Raw genomic sequence first — 22,943 nt, forward strand, 5'->3', positions numbered from 1 at the left:
CCACTTTTTTTTTTTGCTTCATTAACTTCTTTATTTTCAACTTGTAATACCAGAGCTTCCCGACGCGCGTAAAAATCTTACTTCTAGCGAAGTTAGCGATCGAGCGGGAGCGTTAAATACTGCTCCACTTGTAATCTGGCACTAAATTGGCTACAAAATTCACTCAAAAATCATTTTTGAAACCATTAACTAATAATATTCATATCCAATATTAAAAGTAAATCAAATGCACTGTTGGCAAAGCATCAACTGCCTTTGCCAGACAAATAGGAAGCGGAGACAGCTGAAGACTTTTATTCTGCTGCTTACCAGCAAATAATTGCAATTTATACTTTTAAATTTGGACGCATGGCTTCCTTACCAGTGAATAATTTAACAATTTATACCATTAAATCTGGAATATGAAAGGAGACTTACAGTTTCAAAGCTTCATTGAACTACTTGTTGTCAATATTTTTGACTGAGCGGAAGAAACAAGTCAAACATGTTTAGCAATCTCTATATGAAACAAAAATGTCTGGTGGGTACTGATTTGATACATTTTTACAGTTGCAAAGGAAATTATGTGATTTTGTTTGTATATATATATATATATATATATATATATATATATATACATATCATTTTTATTAATGTTTTAAATGAGAATATAACCATCACATAACCTTCATAGAACATTTATGTCTTAACAGGCACAAATATAAAATATTATAATGAAGTAAGACATAACATACAGTGGGGTAAAAAAGTATTTAGTCAGCCACCAATTGTTCTCCCACTTAAGAAGATGAGAGAGGCCTGCAATTTTCATCATAGGTATACCTCAACTATGAGAGACAAAATGTGGAAACAAATCCAGACAATCACATTGTCTGATTTTTAAAGAATTTATTTGCATATTATGGTGGAAAATAAGTATTTGGTCACCTACAAACAATCAAGATTTCTGGCTCTCACAGACCTGTATCTTCTTCTGTAAAAGGCTCCTCTGTCCTCCACTCATTACCTGTATTAATGGCACCTGTTTGAACTTGTTATCAGTATAAAAGACACCTGTCCACAACCTCAACCAGTCACACTCCAAACTCCACTATGGTGAAGACCAAAGAGCTGTTGAAGGACACCAGAAACAAAATTGTAGACCTGCACCAGGCTGGGAAGACTGAATCTGCAATAGGCAAGCAGCTTGGTGTGAATAAATCAACTGTGGGAGCAATAATTAGAAAATGGAAGACATACAAGACCACTGATAATCTCCCTCGATCTGGGGCTCCACGCAAGATCTCACCCTGTGGGGTCAAAATGATCATAAGAATGGTGAGCAAACATCCCAGAACCACATAGGGGGACCTAGTGAATGACCTGCAGAGAGCTGGGACCAACGTAAAAAAGGCTACCATCAGTAACACACTACGCCGCCAGGGACTCCTGCAGATCCTGCAGTGCCAGACGTGTCCCCCTGCTTAAGACAGTACATGTCCGGGCCTGTCTGAAGTATGCTAGAGAGCATTTGGATGATCCAGAAGTGGATTGGGAGAATGTCATATGGTCAGATGAAACCAAAGTAGAACTGTTTGGTTGAAACACAACTTGTCGTGTTTGGAGGAGAGAGAATGCTGAGTTGCAACCAAAGAACACCATACCTACTGTGAAGCATGGACGGGCAACATCATGCTTTGGGGCTGTTTCTCTGCAAAGGGAATAGGACAACTGATCCGTGTACATGAAAGAATGAATGGGGCCATGTATCGTGAGATTTTGAGTGCAAACCTCCTTCCATCAGCAAGGGCATTGAAGATGAAACGTGGCTGGGTCTTTCAGCATGACAATGATCCCAAACACACCACCCGGGCAACAAAGGAGTGGCTTCGTAAGAAGCATTTCAAGGTCCTGGAGTGGTCAAGCCAGTCTCCAGATCTCAACCCCATAGAAAATCTTTGGAGGGAGTTGAAAGTCTGTGTTGCCCAGGGACAGCCCCAAAACATCACTGCTTTAGAGGAGATCTGCATGCAGGAATGGGCCAACATACCAGCAACAGCGTGTGACAACCTTGTGAAGACTTACAGAAAATGTTTGACCTCTGTCATTGCCAACAAAGTATATATAACAAAGTATTGAGATGAACTTTTGATATTGACCAAATACTTATTTTCAACCATAATTTGCAAATAAATTCTTTACAAATCAGACAATGTGATTGTCTGGATTTGTTTCCACATTTTGTCTCTCATAGTTGAGGTATACCTATGGTGAAAATTGCAGGTCTCTCTCATCTTCTTAAGTGGGAGAACTTGCACAATTGGTGGCTGACTAAATACTTTTTTTGCCCCACTGTATGTGAGTTGATATATAAGACATAATCTTTTACTGTCTCTTTTGCTCTCTCTCTCCCCCCTCTCTTTTGCTCTCTCTCTCGCTCATTTTTGCACTCTCTCCCCCCTCTCTTTTGCTCTCTCTCCCCCTCCCTTTTTTGCTCTCTCTCCCACTCTCTTTTGCTCTCTCTCCCACTATCTTTTGCTCTTTCTCTCCTCCTTTCTTTTGATCTCTCTCTCTCTTTTGCTTTCTCTCTCCCCCTCTCTTTTCCTCTCTCTCCCCCTCTTTTGCTTTCTCTCCCCTCCCTCTCTTTTGCAGTCTCTCTCTCTCCCATCTCTTTTGCTCTCTCTCTCTTCCCCTATCTTTTGCTCTCTCTCATTTCTTTTGCTTTCTCCGCCCTCTCTTTTGCTCTCTATCTTCCTCTCTGTTGCTCTCTCTCCCCTTCTCTTTTGCTCTTTCTCCCCCTCTTTTTTGCTCTCTCTCTCTTTCTCTCTCTTTTGCTCTCTCTCCCCCTCTCTTTTGCTCTCTCTCCCCCTCTCTTTTGCTCTCTCTCTCCCCCTTTCTTTTGCTCTCTCTCTCCCCCTCTCTTTTGCTTTCTCTCTCCCCCTCTCTTTTGCTCTCTCTCCCCTCTTTTGCTTTCTCTCTCGCCCATCTCTTTTGCAGTCTTCTCTCTCCCCTCTCTTTTGCTCTCTCTTTCCCCTCTCTTTTGCTCTCTCTCCTCTCTTTTGCTTTCTTTCACCCTCTTTTTTGCTCTCTCTCTCCCTTTCTTTTGCTTTCTTTCTCTCCCCCTCTCGTTTGCTCTCTCTCCCCCTCTCTTTTGCTCTCTCTCCCCTCTCTTTTGATATCTCTCCCCCCTCTCTTTTGATCTCTCTCTCACCTCTCTTTTGATCTCTCTCTCTCTTGCGCACGACCATGCCCTCACCATGCCCGCTCTCACCCCCACCATGCCCGGCCCTGCCACAGTCCCACCCTCTCCCTTCTGGCCCACCATTCTTGCACGGACCTGACAAAAGATCAGGTAGACTCTAAGGCCAGGTATGTTTGTCCTCGCGCTGTCTCTACTGCACATGACATCTTCGGACAAACACACTTGGCCTTTTTTATTATAGGATTTGAATATAAAAAAAAAAATATATATATATATATATATATATCATTTGTAAAAACATAATCATGTTGAAAAGAAAATGCAAACTATGCCACATAATACAAAGAAACCTTCTGTGTTCTAAATGAAGCCGCTCTTGGATCCCTTAGGACACGTTGAGGATGAAAAAACATTAAAATGTGTAATAAAAAAAGAGACCACTTTTGGGCCTCATGGCGTAAACACATTAACTGTAGAACAAAAAAAGATAAATAGTATTAGTTAAATAGCACATATAGACACATACATCTCAATGGAGCCGGATTACAAGTGAAGCGCAAATGAATGTTCCCACTTGAGTGTAAATTGCGCTAGAAGTAAGGTTTTTGTGCTCTTCGGGTTGTGCTTGTATTATGAGTTGAAAGTAAACTATTTACACTCTAGCGGTAACATGACTAGAGCAAAAATCTGAACTTAGAATATCGCATGTGCGTTCACGTATTGTTCAATAGAGGTCAATGGTGAAAAAAAACCCCACTCTCGCGCAAAACACGATCGCATATTCTCATTTGTCCTAACCCGACAAAAATATGAATATTTCACATTCCAATGTTCTGCACATAAACGGAATATGGTCTATTCATTTATAAATAAATATTTCTACATATATCTGTTTTTGGTACAATATACTGTATATCTATATCTATACATGATTAAATATAGGTATATATATATATATATATATATATATATATATATATACAGTATGGCAGAATTTATATATATATATATATACAGTATGGCAGAATTTATGATTTCTTGGCCATCTTTCAGAGAATATGAATAATAACAAAAAAACTTTTCTTTCACTCATGGTTAGTGTTTGGCTGAAGCCATTTATTATAAATCAACTGTGCTTACTATTTTTAAATCATAATGACAACAGAAACTACCCAAATAACCCTGATCAAAAGTTTACATACCCTGGTGATTTTGGCCTGATAACATGTACACAAGTTGACACAAAGGGGGTTAAATTGCTATTAAAGGTAACCATCCTCACCTGGGATCTGTTTGCTTGTAATTAGTGTGTGTGTATAAAAGGTCAATGAGTTTCTGGACTCCTGACAGACCTTTGCATCTTTCATCCAGTGCTGAACTGACGTTTCGGGATTCTGAGTCATGGGGAAAGAAAAAGAATTGTCAAAGGATCTGTGGGAAAAAGGTAGTTGAACTGTATAAAAAGAGATATTAAAAAGATATCCAAGGAATTGAGAATGTAAATCAGCAGTGTTCAAACTCTAATCAAGAGCCATTTCAATAAATGTTTTGTTTTATCTATCTTCTGATGGAAATAAGAAAAAAAGATATTGAGGCCTACTTATCAAGCCATCAACCGCAAATACGCTGGAATTCCGCAGCGTAATTGTGGAGAGCTTGATTCCCCTTAGTAATCAAAGCCTACAGACCTGCAAAAGTTGAAATCCGTGACGTAACATACAATCCGCCGGTCTCAGTCCGACACAGATCGATGCTTATGTCACTACAGATGTTCCGAATGCAAATTCGGCACTATCTGACCACTTTTGCTAGTTAACAAATACCTAGCAGGTACGCTCGACACTATTTCGGCCCAGCGTACCTGGTTTTCAATCCTGGAGGCGGCGAATGCCATAGGAATCAATGGGAGTCTGAAAGCAGCGAAAGCTTATGTTCGTTGCTGCCCAATAACCCTTTGATTTCTATGGGAGAATAAAAGTTATGTTTACACCTAACACCCTAACATGTACCCCAAGTCTAAACACCCCTAATCTGCCTCCCCTACACCGCCGCCACCTACATTATACTTATTAACCCCTAATCTACCGCCCGACACTGCTGACACCTACATAAAGTTATTAACCCCTATCCCGCCACTCCCGGAGCCCACCACAACTAAATAAATATATTAACCCTTAAACTCCTGGCCTCCCACATCACTAGCACTTACTAAACCTATTAATCCCTAAACCGCCAGAAAAGAGAAATCCTGAAAAATAATGACTTTTCTATCTTCCAGCACTAGGGGTCCAGATAGTTTTTTGAATTGTTTTAAAATTTCGACTTTGTCCCTATAGTTCAAGAATTTGGCTATTACGGGTCTAAAGAGAGGTCTGCTAGAAGGCTCTTAAGCCGAATATTGATTGCTGAAACCTAGTCTATGGACTTGCTCAGCTATAATTTCTGACCCCTCCCTATGTATGCCTAATTTTCTATGTATTTCTTTAGTAATCAGCACTTCTAGGTCTTGTTTTGCATATTTTTTAGATATGCCTATGAATCTTAAATTATTTCTTCTCGATCTATCTTCTGCCGAGTCAGCTCTTTCTTGTAATTTTACGATTTGTCCAGTTAGTGCATCAATCATGTTACTTTTAATGGTCAACTGATCCTCTAAATTAGAGATTCTGTTTTTTGCTTCTCCTATTCTCGCATTCAATTGTTTTAATCCATTAGATACTGCTGACAACTCTAATCTAAGATTGTCAAAGTGGGGCATCAATAAAGCAGAAATTTGAGTTATTAACATTTGTGTATCAATATTTGCATGTGAAGGGCTCGAACTATCTGTATTCTCTTTTAGTAGTTCAGTCATGTTTTGTTCTTATTTCTTTTTCTACTTTTATCTGCCATGGCAGCTGGTGACTTATCTTTTAAATTGTGGACAAAGTTATCCATTTAGAACCACCATTCCCTTAGAATTAGCCTATAGATATGGAGAGAGGGGGAAGAAAAAAAAAGGGGGGGGGGGAGGGTAAGGGAAAGTAAAGTGAAAGTGAAGAATTGGGGGAGAAACCCCCCAGACGGTTAGGAAACAGTGATAGGCGGTAAGAAGTCACTAGATTAACCTCTAGCCGTAGAATCCAGAATTGTCAGTGCAGCACTGGATGAAAGATGCAATGGTCTGTCAGGAGTCCAGAAACTCATTGACCTTTTATACACACACACTAATTACAAGCAAACAGATCACAGGCGAGGATGGTTACCTTTAATAGCCATTCAAACCCCTTTGTGTCAACTTGTGTGCATGTTATCAGGCCCAAATCACCAGGGTATGTAAACTTTTGATCAGGGTCATTTGGGTAGTTTCTGTTGTCATTATGATTTAAAAAGAGTAAACACTAACCATGGGTGAAAGAAAAGTTTTTGTGTTATTCATATTCTCTGAAAAATGGCCAAGCAATCATAAATTCTGCCAGGGTTTGTAAACTTATGAACACAACTGTATATAGGAATATCTATTTAGAAATATTTAGAACTTATTCTGCTATGTGCAGAACATTGGACTGTATAATATGTACAGTAAATACACAGTATAATACTTTATTAAATATGAATATTGCATAAATATGCTTTTACATGTTTTCATCTACTTAACTGCAAAGGGCTCCAATGCACTTATATATATATATATATATATATATATATATATATATATATATATATATATATATATATATGTGTACATATGTAATTATGTGTTTATATGTGTATATATGTTTGTAAATACATCTGTACACATATATAGACAATTATAAATACATACATATACATCTTTAGACATGTATATGTATGTATCTTTATGTTAAAGCCCTTTGCCTGACTTTTTTCTAACACCTGAGACCTCGTATCTTTGAGCCCTTATAACTTTTGTGTGCAATTCTTTTTTTAAATATTGTTATCAGATGGTGTTATTATTAGTGTGTGTATTTGTAATGCATTTTTGATGTGTTTTGTGCAACTTTTATGTTTTGCAAAACAGTTAACCAAAGCTCTGAAGTTGCAGTAATCATTCTAGCGTAAATATTTACTTTCAACTCGTAAGCCAGAAGAGCGCAAACCCTTCGCTAAACTCGTAATCTAGCCCAATATTGGTGTATACATAAGTGAGAGGACTCTGACTTATCAATAAATGACACTTTTAGACATATACACTAAGGGAAAAATTACTCATAAGCTTAATATCAGACACGCAAGTGTACATATATGATAATCAGTGGAGTATATATCGCTACCGTGCACTAATCAAGGGTCATAAAATCACCTCAGCCAGATCTTAGATTTTATAACAAACAAAGAAGTGTCTCATGTGCAGATCAGTAGATCAATCACGCAAATTTCCAAGCAGGAGAAACAGGGTACTCACATTTTGCTGCAGCACTCTGTTGTGCTGTTAAACATCTGATGAAGATACACAGTGCTCCAGTTCCCTGACACAAGGCTGCTGGAATCAACAATTCATCATCTTCTCATTATTTTTGTCCGTTAAGTCTCAATTCTCATTAGTTTTGATTATTTATATATATGTAGAGTGGAACGTTCCCATATGTAGAGAGTAGCGCACCCAAGATTTTTGATTATCACATTCGTTTGAGATCTTATATTTTGTGGCATCTGAGCACAAAAGAGATACACACATTAGAAGCGATGATTAACTTTTGCTGACTGAAAATAGAGCACTAGCAAGAAGACAGCATGAGCCTATTTAGCTTAGAATCAGTATAGCTTGTTATATTAACAAGATACAGTCCATAAACTGATAATAGCACAGATAGATATCCACCTGATAAAAGAAATGCCTCATACATACACATAAAAATTAATATGACTGTGAGCAATGAGAAATGTATTAAATATCGAGTGAAAAATGCCAGTTGCACATAATGCCGACTGAGCAAATCGGTATATATAAACTGTATCCTATCAATAAATTACATTAAAGGGCCATTATAGTAAAAAATTCACTTACTTAAATTTGTTAGAGTATGTCATTTTAAGACTAGTGACCCTGCATGTCTATGTGCTTAACCCCTGCAAAGTAGAAGTAGATTCACTGCGTATGACCTGCAGAGCTCTGCTGGTCCCAAGAGCAAACTTCTGATGATCCAATTAGCAGTGCTGAGTTGTGCATCAAATGCTACTCATTGGATTAGCCGCAGTTTTAGTTCAAAATCAACAATGGAACTACTAAAGTTATTAAAGGGACTTGAAACTTAATATTTTTCTTTCTTTAATCAGAAAGAGCATGCAATATTAAATAACTTTGCAATTTACTTTTATTATCTAATTTGCTTAATTTTCTTGATATTCTTTTTTAAAAGCATATCTAAATATGCTCAGTAGCTGCTGAACGTCGATGTCTTGTGTTATTGGCTCACCTATTTGCATTGCTATTTCTTCAACAAAATATACCTAAAGAATGAAGCAAATTAGATAATAGAAGTGCATTGGAATGTTGTTTAAAATTGTATTCTCTATCTGAATCATGAAAGAAAAATTTTGGGCTTCATGTCCCTTTAACCTATTCTGTATCCCCTGGCCAAAATATCACAAACAATGTTGCTACTGAAACTCCAGCATGCATACAATTCTCTGGGTTGAAGCCAGCATCTTTCCCACCCTTTAGCAGGTACATATCCCACAGAGCTAATGTGGGTCTACAACAATTAGAATCCTCCAGCAAAGATGCCCCTACACATTGATTTAGTCCAAAATGCCTGCTATTCAATATGAAAACAAAGTAAATATTTCTAGGACAGAGGTCTCCTGCATCTCATTCTCAGCAGAAACCCAGTCATAACGGATCAACTACAGCAACTCAACAATCAGATCTCCATCGCTCTGTGCTGTGACAAGTTGTCCGCATCCAACCCTAGAATCTTCACTAGACAACATTCAGTACAAAGCACCAGCAAAATCTGCATTGTCTGTTCAGCCAGTTGCCATCTCAGTCCCATAAAGTGTGAATTATCCTTCCCAAAATAAGAAGTTTAGATGCAAGCTTTCTATATAATGTGGGCATATAGAAATGTATATTATGTAAGTGAGCTATATCACATTCACTACCAGTTTTGAAGGCCTTTCCTGAAGCTTAGTATGTAACATTTATATCATACCCAAACACTTAATTGCAATTTAAATGAATATTCTGATATTAATATTTTATTTAGGACAATTTAGTTCCAAAATGTTCAAAAAACTACTTTGTTGAACATTTTTGAACCTAGGAATCAATCATATTTGTTAGAATTTGAAGTAATGATCAGGGATTAACAGCCTACAACAAATAAAAATAGCATAGCAAAAAGCTTGAATGTGCCATTCTACAATGGTACATTGGTGAATTTGATAACATTATATGCATTAGATGATAGATAGATAGATAGATAGATAAATAAATAAATAAATAAATAGATAGATAAAATAGATGATATACCGACAGGCAGATGGATGGACGGACGGACAGACATACAGATTGACAGGCAGAGAGATAAATAGATAGATAGATAGATAGATAGATAGATGTATAGATTAAATAGATAGATAGATAGATACATTTAAAAAAAAATGAAATTGGAGATGAATAGGACATTTTTAATGTAAATTAGTACAAAAACATTTTTAAGCCCTATTTTGCTGTCAGAGAAAAATGTTTACTGCTGCAGTTTGTAATTAGTGTCTTTTGCAGGCGGTGCACAGGGGAATATGATTAAAAAGAAATTACCAAATTAATCCAATGTCAAGAAGCATTTGTATTAAAGTGTGTGGTTGTCTGGGCAGAAGGATCAATTAAATTGTACTACAGTGACTGATTAAATGCTGCATATCTAGAATCTGTAATCACAATAAACACAATAGAGAAGTAAAATCCTGTTTGTACTGCAGTGTCACTGCTGAGGAATCAAAGCATATGTTAAGGGGAAAAGTTCCCAACTCACTAACAACAGTAACATTTTACCCATAGGTTTACTAGTTGTCTGATGTGAACATGACCCTGATACAGAAGGGGAACACATATATTTAGAGCAAGAAAAATGCTGGATAACCTCAGTTTTATTTGCTGACTTAAAAATGCATCCCAATTGACATTTGGCAATACAATACTGAAATATTCAGTATAACCAGCAGGGGCACCCTATGAGAGTCAATTATAGCCCATGGGGCTGATTTATCAAGCTCCGTATTCAGGCTCGCCGGAAACAGAAGTTATAAAGCAGCGGTCTAAAGACCGCTGCTCCATAACTTGTCCACCTGCTCTGAGGACGCGGACAGAAATCAACCTGATTGAATACAATGGGGTTGATTGACACCCCCTGCTTCACAAGAACTGCTTGTGCAATAATAAATGCCAACAGTGTATGCTGTCTGCATTTATCGATTTGCGGCGGACATGATACGCTACATCATATCCGCCCGCACTATGATAAATCTACCCCCATGAATCCTCTGTGAAATTCTTAGAAATATCCTTTTAAATGTACAGAGGTGTTAGCATATGAAAACGACTTGAAAGATCAAAGGCAGTGGATAGCAACAACTGGACCTTAGCAGTAGAAAGCATGATTTACTGAAACTTTCTTCTCTTTTTTTTTTGCAAACTTTGAAAAAAAAAATTTTTTTTCAGATAAGTTCTGTCTACATATCATCTTTCAACTATCATCTATCTATCATCTATCTATCCATCTATCTATCTATCATCTATCCATCTACCTATCATCTATCTATCATCCATCTTTCATCTATCCATCTATCTATCATCTATCTACTGCTCCATACACTACAGGCAACTAAACTGTTTGTTAGAATGGTACAATTGTAATGCTAGATGCTTTCACAATATTGCCATCATTGTCATTCTGCCGGAATCATAAAATAAATGTTTTGGGTTTCATATCCCTTTTACCCTAGCAAAAAAATGTATCACACTACCCCAGTGTAGTTTAATCCTAAACAAAACTCATCTGACTCGCCACAACAAATATCTCTAAGAGTAACCTCCTCATTCTAATGGAAAGGATTCCCAACAACTCGTCTCTTGGATTTGAGAAGATTCTAAGTTGAACAAATAGCTCTGATTTCTCTGCATGGGGAAGGAGATTGGCTCTACTGTCCTCTTTCTTGAAATTAAAAAACTGAGCAAAAAATAATAAAGCATAGCAAAGTTTTAAAAAAATTGCAGACATTTTTCAAGTCTACTGTTCTTTTAAGTTTTAACCCATAAGACATTGGAAAATGTGCATAACAAATTGATAGTTTACATAGCTGCCTCCTGCTTGCTTTCACATGAACAAGAGATTTCTATAACAGAGTATGCAATTTTTTTGTTTAACTTTTATTTTTATAAGTGACAGTTTATACTACAGATTTCACAAGTCAGATATTTAGGCATGCATAGTTAATAAATTAACAATCCATGACATTATTCAACTAACACATAATTAACAAGTCAATTTTAATATTACAATGTTTTAAAAATGGGGAAAAAAACAGGTGCTCTGGCTGGTGCTATTTTGGGTTAGGAAACAGCTAGGGCCCCCAAAGCCTAAACCCCAAATTTTCCAGGCCACATGCCCCATTATTGTTTATGGTGTAAATTATCCCTTTCACCTGCCTTATATTATGTGCAGCATTTTCCAAAGACAGCAACAATCTCTGTCTCATGCCTGTAAAAGCCTCTCCTGGGATTAAGGCTATTACAGATAAGATAACATTTCCTGCACATCAGGAGTCCATGTATTAACCAGCTTGTGGCTCACTCTTTAGCTGCATATTTAAATTGCCAATAGGATGCAGCACAGCAGGTTGAGTTATTGAAAGTAATACTTTGTGCTGAATCCCCACAGCCCCATACACATGCAGATTGTGAAGAATACTACTAGCAATTAATCCTCACTTTTAAAATTGGGAAATCTGATGCCCCCTATACCTCAATAATTTTAGCTTGTAGTTACTTTGTATATTTCTCTCATCCAGCATCAAGGGATGCTTTGAAGGTGATAAACTCCCAGTAGACAACCAGGAAGCATTAAATTGTAATATAATTAATAAATAAAAGATTTGTAGAGCATAACAGTGAAAAAGCATTGTGCCAAAATCATGGGCTTCCACAGAATTATTTCTAGGTGGGACAAAAATGTGAGATATGCCCAGGCAATAGATATACATATAGATAGATAGATAGATAGATAGATAGATAGATAGATAGATATCTCAAGGATTGAAATGATCCCATAATACTACAAGTCCTAGTATACTAGTACACCATACATTTTGGAGTCTCTATATGCTAAACTTTAAAACACTTGGTAATAAAATGAATGTCTTTTTCCAGACTCCTAACTTATAATTGAAAATAGAAGGAGCATTTAGTTGAATTTACTAATTTATTTAGGCCTAGATTTGGAGTTCGGCGGTAGCCGTCAAAACCAGCGTTAGAGGCTCCTAACGCTGGTTTTGGCCGCCCGCTGGTATTTGGAGTCAGTGATTAAAGGGTCTAACGCTCACTTTTCAGCCGCGACTTTTCCATACCGCAGATCCCCCTACGCCATTTACGTATCCTATCTTTTCAATGGGATCTTTCTAACGCTGGTATTTAGAGTCGTTTCTGAAGTGAGCGTTAGAGCTCTAACGACAAAATTCCAGCCGCCTGAAAAAAGCAGGAGTTAAGAGCTTTCTGTGCTAACGCCGGTTCATAAAGCTCTTAACTACTGTACCCTAAAGTACACTAACACCCATAAACTACCTATGTACCCCTAAACCGAGCTCCCCCCACATCGCCGCCACTCGATTTAAATTTTTAACCCCTAATCTGCCGACCGCCACCTACGTTATACTTATGTACCCCTAATCTGCTGCCCCTAACCCCGCCGACCCCTGTATTATATTTATTAACCCCTAACCTGCCCCCCACAACATCAGCCAATCAGATTGAGCTCGCATTCTATTGGCTGATCGGAAAAGCCAATAGAATGCAAGTTCAATCTGATTGGCTGATTGGATCAGCCAATCGGATTGAACTTGATTCTGATTGGCTGATTCCATCAGCCAATCAGAAAATTCCTACCTTAATTCCGATTGGCTGATAGAATCCTATCAGCCAATCGGAATTCGAGGGACGCCATCTTGGATGACGTCCCTTAAAGGAACCGTCATTCGTCGGGAGACAACGGAAGAAGAGGATGGATCCGCGTCGCCTGCTTCAAGATGGACCCGCTCCGCACCGGATGGAAGAAGATTGAAGATGCCGCTTGGAGAAGATGTTTGCCGGTCCGGATGTCCTCTTCTTGCCGGATAGGAGGAAGACTTTGGAGCCTCTTCTGGACCTCTTCAGCACCGGATGATGGATCGCCAACCCCCGCTTGGGTTGGATGAAGATGTTGGAGCCAGGACGGATCGGTGAACCTGGTATGGTGAAGACAAGGTAGGAAGATCTTCAGGGGCTTAGTGTTAGGTTTATTTAAGGGGGGTTTGGGTTAGATTAGGGGTATGTGGGTGGTGGGTTGTAATGTTGGGGGGGGGTATGGTATGTTTTTTTTTACAGGCAAAAGAGCTGAAATCCTTGGGGCATGCCCCGCAAAGGGCCCTGTTCAGGGCTGGTAAGGTAAAAGAGCTTGTAACTTTTTTAATTTAGAATAGGGTAGGGAATTTTTTATTTTGGGGGGCTTTGTTATTTTATTAGGGGGCTTAGAGTAGGTGTAATTAGTTTAAAATTGTTGTAATATTTTTCTTATGTTTGTAAATATTTTATTATTTTTTGTAACTTAGTTCTTTTTTATTTTTTGTACTTTAGCTAGTTTATTTAATTGTATTTATTTGTAGCAATTGTGTTTAATTAATTTATTGATAGTGTAGTGTTAGGTTAATTGTAGGTAATTGTAGGTAGTTTATTTAATTAATTTATTGATAGGGTAGTGTTAGGTTTAATTATATCTTAGGTTAGGATTTATTTTACAGGTAAATTTGTTATTATTTTAACTAGGTAGCTATTAAATAGTTCTTAACTATTTAATAGCTATTGTACCTGGTTAAAATAATTACAAAGTTGCCTGTAAAATAAATATTAATCCTAAAATAGCTATAATATAATTATAATTTATATTGTAGCTATATTAGGATTTATTTTACAGGTAAGTATTTAGCTTTAAATAGGAATAAGTTATTTAATAAGAGTTAATTTATTTCGTTAGATGTAAATTATATTTAACTTAGGGGGGTGTTAGTATTAGGGTTAGACTTAGCTTTAGGGGTTAATACATTTATTAGAGTAGCGGTGAGCTCCGGTCGTCAGATTAGGGGTTAAAAATTGAAGGTAGGTGTCGGCGATGTTAGGGAGGGCAGATTAGGGGTTAATACTATTTATGATAGGGTTAGTGAGGCGGATTAGGGGTTAATAACTTTATTATAGTAGCGCTCAGGTCCGCTCGGCAGATTAGGGGTTAATAAGTGTAGGCAGGTGTCGGCGACGTTGAGGGGGGCAGATTAGGGGTTAATAAATATAATATAGGGGTCGGCGGTGTTAGGGGCAGCAGATTAGGGGTACATAGGGATAACGTAGGTTGCGGCGGTTTACGGAGCGGCAGATTAGGGGTTAAAAAAAATATGCAGGGGTCAGCGATAGCGGGGGCGGCAGATTAGGGGTTAATAAGTGTAAGGTTTGGGGTGTTTAGACTCGGGGTACATGTTAGAGTGTTAGGTGCAGACGTAGGAAGTGTTTCCCCATAGGAAACAATGGGGCTGCGTTAGGAGCTGAACGCTGCTTTTTTGCAGGTGTTAGGTTTTTTTTCAGCTCAAACAGCCCCATTGTTTCCTATGGGAGAATCGTGCACGAGCACGTTTTTGAGGCCGGCCGCGTCCGTAAGCAACTCTGGTATCGAGAGTTGCATTTGCGGTAAAAATGCTCTACGCTCCTTTTTTGGAGCCTAACGCAGCATTTGTTTAAACTCTCGATACCAGAGTTAAATTTATGGTGCGGCCAGAAAAAAGCCCGCGGAGCGTTAACAGCCCTTTTACTGCCGAACTCCAAATCTAGGCCTTAGTGTTTTGTTTATTTGATTATATAAAGAAGAAAAAAATAATGAAAAAGAAATACAAAAGAACCAACATACATTAGCATATAGATATAAAGCCAAAAAATTCTAACAGTACACTACCTAAAATATGCAAATAAATATTCCTCTATTTGTGCTATTGGCAACATTTTTAACAAACTATTCCAGTATGTGAGTAGGAGGACAGAAAGCGTTAACTCAAAGCACATTGCATTAATAAGATACCTTCAGCTAGATTACGAGTCTTGCGTTATGAGGGATGCAGTGCTGACTTGCACGTTATTGTCACCGCTCACTTACCTACAGCGCTGGTATTACAGGTTTTTACAAACCCGGCGTTAACAGGCAAGAAGTGAGCATAGAGCAAAATTGAGCTCCATACCGCACTCCAATACCAGCGATGCTTAAGTTGAGCTGGTTGTACGTGCTCGTGCACGATTTTCCCATAGACATCAATGGGGAGAGCCGACTGAAAAAAAGCCTAACACCAGCAAAAATGCAACATAAAGCTCAGTAACGCAGCCCCATTAATTCCTATGGGGAAACACATTTTATGTTTATACCTAACACCCTAACATGAACCCCAAATCTAAACACCCCTATTCTTACACTTATTAATCCCTAATCTGCTGCCCCCGACATCGCAGACACCTACATTATATTTATTAACCCCTAATCTGCTGCTCCGGACATCGCCACCACCTACATTAAACTTATTAACCCCTAATCTGCTGATCCCAACATCGCTGACACCTATATTATATAAATTAACCCCTAATCTACAGCCCCCAATATCGCTGCAAGCGGACCTACACTTATTAACCCCCAACGACGCCGCCACTATAATAAACATATTAACCCCTAAACTGCCGTACCCCCGCCTCGCAAACATTAGTTAAATATTATTAACCCCTAATCTGCTTTCCCTAACATCGCAGCCACCTATCTACATTTATTAACCCCTAATCTGCCGTCCCCAATGTCGCCGCCACTATACAACCCTAAAGCTAAGTCTAACATCTAACCCTAACACCCCCTAACTTAAATATAATTAAAATAAATCTAAATAAAATTTACTATCATTACCTAAATAATTCTAATTTAAAACTAAATACTTACCTATAAAATAAACCCTAAGCTAGCTACAATATAATTAATAGTTAAATTGTATCTATCTTAAGGTTTATTTTTATTTTACAGGCAACTTTGTATTTATTTTAACTAGGTAGAATAGTTACTAAATAGTTATTAACTATTTACTAACTACCTAGCTAAAATAAATACACATTTACCTGTAAAATAAAACCTAACCTGTCTTACACTAACAACTAACCTAACCCTACAATTAAATAAATTCCCTAAATTAAATACAATTAACTAAATTCAATACAATTAGCTAAATTACAAAAGAAAACACTAAATTACAGAAAATAAGAAACAAATTACAAGATCTTTAACCCCTTAGTGACCAGAGCACTTTTCCATTTTCTGTCCGTTTGGGACCAAGGCTATTTTTACATTTTTGCGGTGTTTGTGTTTAGCTGTAATTTTCTTCTTACTCATTTACTGTACCCACACATATTATATACCGTTTTTCTCGCCATTAAATGGACTTTCTAAAGATACCATTATTTTCATCATATCTTATAATTTACTATAAAAAAAATGATAAAATATGAGGAAAAATGGAAAAAAACACACTTTTTCTAACTTTGACCCCCAAAATCTGTTACATATCTAAAACCACCAAAAAACACCCATGCTAAATAGTTTCTAAATTTTGTCCTGAGTTTAGAAATACCCAATGTTTACATGTTCTTTGCTTTTTTTGCAAGTTATAGGGCCATAAATATAAGTAGCACTTTGCTATTTCCAAACCATTTTTTTCCAAAATTAGCGCTAGTTACATTAGAACACTGATATCTTTCAGGAATCCCTGAATATCCCTTGACATGTATATATTTTTTTTTTGTAGACATCCCAAAGTATTGATCTAGGCCAATTTTGGTATATTTCATACCACCATTTCACCGCCAAATGCGATCAAATACAAAAAATTGTTCACTTTTTCACAAATTTTTTCACAAACTTTAGGTTTCTCACTGAAATCATTTACAAACAGCTTGTGCAATTATGGCATAAATGGTTGTAAATTCTTCTCTGGGATCCCCTTTGTTCAGAAATAGCACACATATATGGCTTTGGCGTTGCTTTTTGGTAATTAGAAGGCCGCTAAATGCCACTGCGCACCACAAGTGTATCATGCCCAGCAGTTAAGGGGTTAATTAGGGAGCTTTTAGGGAGCTTGTAGGGTTAATTTTAGCTTTAGTGTAGTGTAGTAGACAACCCCAAGTATTGATCTAGGCACATTTTGGTATATTTCATGCCACCATTTCACCGCCAAATGCGATCAAATTAAAAAAAACGTAAAATTTTTCACAAAATTTAGGTTTCTCACTGAAATCATTTACAAACAGCTTGTGCAATTATGGCACAAATGGTTGTAAATGCTTGTCTGGGATCCCCTTTGTTCAGAAATAGCAGACATACATGACTTTGGCGTTGCTTTCTGGTAATTAGAAGGCCACTAAATCCTGTTGCGCCTCACACGTGTATTATGGCTAGCAGTGAAAGGGTTAATTAGGGAGTTTGTAGTGAGCTTGCAGGGTTAATTTTAGCTTTAGTGTAGAGATCAGCCTCCCATCTGACACATCCCACCCCCTGATCCCTCCCAAACAGCTCCCTTCCCTCCCCCACCCCACAATTGTCCCCGCCATCTTAAGTACTGGCAGAAAGTCTGCCAGTACTAAAATAAAAGGGTTTTTAAAAAAAAATGAATTTTTTTTTTAGCATATTTACATATGCTACTGTGTAGGATCCCCCCCTTAGCCCCCAACCTCCCTGATCCCCCCCAAAACCGCTCTCTAACCCTCCCCTCTGCCTTATTGGGGGCCATCTTGGGTACTGGCAGCTGTCTGCCAGTACCCAGTTTACAATAAAAAAATGCTTTTTTTTTGGTTTTTTTGGTTTTTTTCTGTAGTGTAGCTTCCCCCCCCCCACCCCCCACAGACTAACCCCCACCACCTTGCTTATTGTTTAACATTTTATTTTTTATATATTTTTTATTTCCCATTTTCTGTAGTGTAGCGGTTCCCACCCGCTCCCTCCCCGTGCACGCGCCCGCCCGCCCCCACCCTCCCGTGCACGCGCGCGCGCCCGTGCGCGCCCCCAGCCACCCCCGCCCACGATCCCGCCCCCCTTCACATCCACATGGCCATCGATGGCCGCCACCCGCCTCCCGGTCCGGCTCCCACCCACCAACGCAGGTAGCCACCGATCTCCGGTGCAGAGAGGGCCACAGAGTGGCTGTCTCTGCACCGGATGACTTAAAAACGTTATTGCAGGATGCCTCCATATCGAGGCATCACTGCAATAACCGGAAAGCAGCTGGAAGCGAGCAGGATCGCTTCCAGCTGCTTTCCACACTGAGGACGTGCAGGGTACGTTCTCAGGCATTAACTGCCTTTTTTCTGCACGTCCTCAGTCGTTAAGGGGTTAAACTAATTACACCTAATCTAATAGCCCTATCAAAATAAAAATAGCCCACCCTAAATAAAATAAAAAAAACCCTAGCCTAAACTAAACTACCAATAGCAATTAAAAGGGCCTTTTGCAGGGCATTGCCCCAAAGAAATCATCTGTTTTACCTGTAAAATAAAAATACAATCAAGCTCAATCCTATTAGCTGAATGCATCAGCCAATAGGATTTTTTCAACCTTAATTCCGATTGGCTGATAGAATTCTATCAGCCAATCGGAAGCTAAGGGACGCCATCTTGGATGACGTCATTTAAAGGAACCTTCATTCCAGAAGAAGCCGTCGATTGAAGAGGATGCTCCGTGCCGGATGCCTTGAAGATGGAGCCGCTCCGCGTCGGAAGGATGAAGATAGAAGATGCCGTCTGGCTGAAGACTTCTGCCCGTCTGGAGGACCACTTCTGCCAGCTTCGTTGAGGACATCTTGCCGCTTGGATGAAGACTTCTCCCGGCTTCGTTGAGGATGGATGTCGGCTCTTCAAAACTGTAAGTGGATCTTCAGGAGTTAGTGTTAGGATTTTTTTAAGGGTGTATTGGTTGGGGGGGTTTAGATTAGGGGTTTGGACCCGCAATAGAGCTAAATGCCCTTTTAAGGCCAATGCCTAAATGCCCTTTTCAGGGTAAAGGGGAGCTTAGATCTTTTAGTTAGGGTTTTATTTGGGGGGTTGGTTGTGTGGGTGGTGGGTTTTACTGTTGGGGGGTTTGTATTATTTTTTTACAGATTAAAGGTGCTGATTTCTTTGGGGCAATAGCCCCTTTTAAGGGCTATTGGTAGTTTAGGCTAAGGTTTTTTTTTTTATTTTGGGTGGGCTTTTTTATTTTGATAGGGCTAGTAGATTAGGTGTAATTAGTTTAAAGATCTTGTAATTTGTTTTTTATTTTAGGGAATTTGTTTAATTGTAGGGCTAGGTTAGGTGTTAGTGTAAGACAGGTTAGGTTTTATTTTACAGGTAAATTCATATTTATTTTAGCTAGGTAGTTAGTAAATAGTTAATAACTATTTAGTAACTATTCTACCCATTTAAAATAAATACAAACTTGCCTGTAAGATAAAAATAAACCCTAAGATAGATACAATGTAACTATTAGTTATATTGTAGCTAGCTTAGGGTTTATTTTACAGGTAAGTATTTAGTTTTAAATAGGAATTATTTAGGTAATGATAGTAAATTTTATTTAGATTTATTTTAATTATATTTAAGTTAGGGGGTGTTAGGGTTAGACTTAGATTGAGGAGTTAATAAATTTAGTTTAGTGGCGGCGACGTTGGGTGTGGCATATTAGGGGTTAGTAAATGTAGATAGGTGGCGGCGATGTTAGGGACAGCAGATTAGAGGTTAATAATATTTAACTAATGTTTGCAAGGGAGTACGGTGGTTTAGGGGTTAATATGTTTATTCTAGTGGCGGCGATGTCAGGAGAGGCAGATTAGGGGTGAATAATTTTATTATAGTGTTTGCGATGCGGCAGGGCCTCGGTTTAGGGGTTAATAGGTAGTTTATGGGTGTTAGTGTACTTTTTAGCACTTTAGTTATGAGCTTTATGCTACTGCTTTGTAGTGTAAAACTCATAACTACTGACTTTAGAATGCGGTACGAATCTTGACGGGATAGGCTGTACCACTCACTTTTTGGCCTCCTAGGACAAGCTTGTAACAGCGGCGCTATGGAAGTCCCATTGAAAAAGACTATACGCAATTTGCGTAAGTTGATTTGCGGTAAGGCCAAAAATGTGTGCGGTGCCCCTAAATCTGCAAGACTCGTAATACCAGCGGTAGTAGAAAAGCAGCATTATGAGGCTTAACGTTGCTTTTTTTACTCAAACCGCAAGACTCGTAATCTAGCCGCTAATTTTTTGCTGCAGTTAGAAAGATGATGGGAGTGGATATATATATACATATATATATATATATATATATATATATATGAAGCAAGAAAGGAGAGTTCTTTTGTTAGTGCTGCATGGCGATAAACCTGCTCAATTTCACATGTAGAGCATTTTTAGATATAGAAAGGGGTTCAAGCAAAACGCAATCAAAGTTCCTGTTTTTACAAGAAGTTATACACACACAGTCAGCCAGTTCATGGAGGCAATAGAGCGAAAAGCAAACAGATTTCTGGCAACAGTCAAAAGGGGAAAATTTTGCAAGTGTACAACCGGATGCTTATACTCACTACTTCCCGGGTAGCTATTTAGTTCAGCTTACCCTCCGTGATATAGCCCTTACACTTGTCTGTAATCCTCCTGAAGAAAACTGTGCTGCTTTAGAACTCGCCCTCCGGTCCTCCACTCCACAATCGCGGAAACGGCTGCTGCTGCCGATAACAGTGTACCTGCTGTGTCAGTTTGATGTCCACACGTGTTAGCGTAGAGACGTAGCGTAGCACACCCCCTTCCGTCCTGGGACTATGATGTCACTTGCATACGCCGAATATCAAAGAAGGAAGTCCCCCAACTCCTTGGTAATGTATAAACGATAAAGAAGGAATCCAGGCGTATTCTCCAAGTCCATTAAAAAGAATTTTTATTGTCATCAATTAAAATATATAGGCTTAAAACAGAGCTGCCAATAGGTTTAAAAGTCAACACCTTGTCTTACATGTTTCAGCCTCCATGGAAGGTGTTTTTATAGGGCTATCCTCCGCCCAGTTAAAAACAATACTAATTAACCCATTAATTACCACCTGATAATATTTATATAAAGATATAGGTAGTGCAATATGAATACATAGTACAATTAATAATTACATTTGATATCATTGGCAATTTTACATTTCTATTGACATTTTGTGTTCATAGCTTCCCTTCATGGTGAAAGAAGTGAATAATATATTAATAAGCAAATAAGTAAAACAAAGCAAAAAACAAAAACCAAAAACCAAAAACCACATCAGAGTGAAAGATATAATAAGGAACAGCTCAATTAAAGTAAAATGATATGATAATCATAGCAGCAAAACAGTTATTAAATGGCTAATATATAATTTGTGCCTATAACAGACACAACCATTAGCTAATATTTAATTATAATCCAATGGTATTCAATGGAGCCACAGTTTATACCATATCAAGGAAATAAATAAAGTACTTATGACTTATTTATAGACACACCATTTCCATGTATACAATACTTAATATGTCTATTATAGCCATCAATAGTATAAGGATATGTATATAACATTCTCATTAATATACTTAATCTATACAATACCAGTACTAATTACTATTTCTAATTTGCTGTCTCCTTAAGATTCTTAAAGGGGCAGAGGATTCTGGAGAAGCAGGGGATTCTAGAGGAACATAGGACCTGACCCACAAGCTTACTCCCAATAATTGATCACATCAAATTGTGAATTGAATCCTCCAGGGACCAAAGTTTTTAGCTTGTGGATCCAATAGATCTCCTGTCTCTCCAGAATCCTTAATTTACTGCCACCTCTACGGGGCACTTTAATGCTCTCAATGGCATTCCATTTAAAATGTTGTACCTGTTTATTATGTTCATGGATAAAGTGTCTTGATAAGGCTGAACATTCAACCTCATTTGATATATAACCCAAATGTTCTTTTATTCGGGAGCGTACATCTCGTGTTGTTAACCCAATATACTGTTTCTTGTGCTGAGTGCACTCCACTAGATAAATCACATAAGTGGAGGTACATTTGACACAGCCTCTTGTCAGGAAGGTTTCACTTGTAACATAAGAGGTAAAATTATTACCCTGTTTTATGTACGTACAAGACTTGCAGCGTGGTACGCCACATTTATGAGTTCCTCCAACCTCCAACCAAGAACTTTGTGGTTCAGTTACAGGCAACATGCTTGGTGACAGCATGTTACCAATCTTAATATTCTTAGAGTATACAGAATCACAACCCTGTTGAACAATTTCTTTCAGGTCATCATCACCATACAAAATGGGCAAATATTTCTTAATGATGTTGCACACTCCAGAGTATTGATTAGAGAATTTTGTGACAAATCTTAAACTTTTTCTTGCACTCCCTTGTTTCTTATTTTTGAACAAAGAATTTCTATCCATAGCTTCTACCTCTCTGTACACCGAGTTGATCATCCC

The sequence above is a fragment of the Bombina bombina genome, chromosome 1 (assembly GCF_027579735.1).
Source record: "Bombina bombina isolate aBomBom1 chromosome 1, aBomBom1.pri, whole genome shotgun sequence".
NCBI lineage: Eukaryota > Metazoa > Chordata > Amphibia > Anura > Bombinatoridae > Bombina > Bombina bombina.